The 1,928-nt window shown below is 34.6% G+C and overlaps 1 long non-coding RNA gene across 1 annotated transcript; it reads left to right on the plus strand.

Annotated features, from left to right (window-relative positions):
* The first annotated feature begins 1,126 nt into the window (after positions 1-1,126).
* On the plus strand, positions 1,127-1,712 carry LOC125219205. Its single transcript, XR_007176087.1, has 2 exons — positions 1,127-1,220; positions 1,474-1,712. It is a non-coding gene; the product is annotated as an uncharacterized LOC125219205 (long non-coding RNA).
* Positions 1,713-1,928: the final 216 nt, after the last annotated feature.

Below are 1,928 nucleotides of genomic sequence, written 5' to 3' on the forward strand. Positions count from 1 at the left end.
ATTTTTTTTTTTTATTTAAAAACATTTTTTCAATTAATTTCGCATTTTTAAAAAAAAAAATTTAATAAGCCAACGGCTATGCCGTTGGCGAATGAGACGTCGCCAAGTGTGCTGCTCAGCGGAACGGACGTGCTCTTAGCTAAGAGCAGCGCACCGCTGACACGGACGGACGAGCAATGCAGCCTTCACCGCTGCGGATGCTCTAACATTGCATTATTCTGAAAAAAGCTTGCACTCTCGTATATATAAATAAGCTAGCATCGGTCAGTTAAAGTTATTCATAGAAACTAGTGTCTAAAAAACTCATAAATTTGATAATTCTGAATTTGTAGATAAATGATAGTATTTCTATTTTTATATTAAAAGATAAAACCAAATGCATAGATTAAGTTACTAAACTATGCCCATTATAAATTAAAATTACTAAAGACAGTACATGTAAAACAATTACAAGTACATAATATATATTTTTTATTATTAAATAAACTTGTTCCAAAATAATAACCTATCTCCAATTTGATTTTGCGTCAAATACGATCGTTGCATGAATATTCTCGTACAAAATCGCAGCATATACGGATCATTAATTTTACTGAGGACCGATGAGGAGAAACCCTAATAACTTGAACTAAAAATCTCAAAAATTTATTATAAAATAATAAAACCCATTATTTATATATTATCAAGAAATCTTAAGAAAGAATAAAATAAAATTCTCCCGCAGGGGCTTAGCGCAGTTGGTTCTGGGGGAGCAGATATTGCTACAAGGAGCTGGGTTCGAATCCCACTACTGGCGTGTGAGAGCTTCCATCTCTCAGGCACAAGTGTGAGGCCTTGGGAGATGTCCTCCTGTCAGGACAGTGGGTTGAAGGCCTCCTCTCTAATGGGCTGCTGTGTACCCTGATTGAACCCCCTCACAAACTGTCGGGCCGGGATGTGGGGGCGGTCAGGGTGACCGCATCACCTTTATTGCTACAATAAAATAAAATTCTAACAACAATAAAGTAACGCTTTCACCCTTTATGACAATTTTAATAATTAGTTTGATTAATTTAGAGACTTTTTTTCTATAAATCCCCAATAGTACTTTCATTGTTTTAAGTTATCTAAAAATCCACAAATGGTTTACTTAAGGGTCAAAACTATGGCTCTTTTCTTAGTTATGGCTCTTCTCATTTCCTCACAAGTTGCAGACGCTCGACAGCTCGATCGATTTCCACGTAAGCACTCCTTAATTTTCTTTCCAAATCTCCACACTGATAATCAAAATTTCTCTGGTAACTTTTTGAACTAGAATGGTGGAATCTAAAGGAATAGATATTTTGCTTACAGGCCTTGGCAATTCATCAGTAGATTAAGTCGACACTCTTTTCAATATAAAGAAGCAAAACACTTACTTGATTAATAAAAAAAACTCTTGTGAAATATTCACTTGATAAAAAGACTATTAAATAATTGTATGATATACTTCAGATAAAGAAGGTGAGAAGATGATCACAAGTTATGCAAGTATTGGATTTCCCTGCCGCAGAGGATGCTGTATTGGTCTTCGCACTAGTCTCCAGCCTCCTTCTGAAGCAGCCGGCAATTCCCAACCCTGCCAATGCTGCCGTTAGCCCAACACTCACGTTTCCAACCAACCACTTTTATTTTATGTAATTTTCAAAAAATAATTATAAAGGAAAATAAAGCTAAGTTCGAATATTTCTAAACGCTTGGATTTACCTTTCAGTGAGTGAGCTGATTTACAATTGGCCCGAATCCAAAATTGCCTGACTAACCTAAATTTTTCTTATTATTTCTTTTATCAAACATCTTGACTCCATTTTTTAATTTGAGATAAGATTTTAATGTTTGCAAAATAATTTTAATATTCTCAAACATCCAATAAGAAATCACTTACTTTAATCATTGGTGTTAAATATTTG

This window comes from Salvia hispanica, chromosome 4 (genome assembly GCF_023119035.1).
Source record: "Salvia hispanica cultivar TCC Black 2014 chromosome 4, UniMelb_Shisp_WGS_1.0, whole genome shotgun sequence".
Lineage (NCBI taxonomy): Eukaryota > Viridiplantae > Streptophyta > Magnoliopsida > Lamiales > Lamiaceae > Salvia > Salvia hispanica.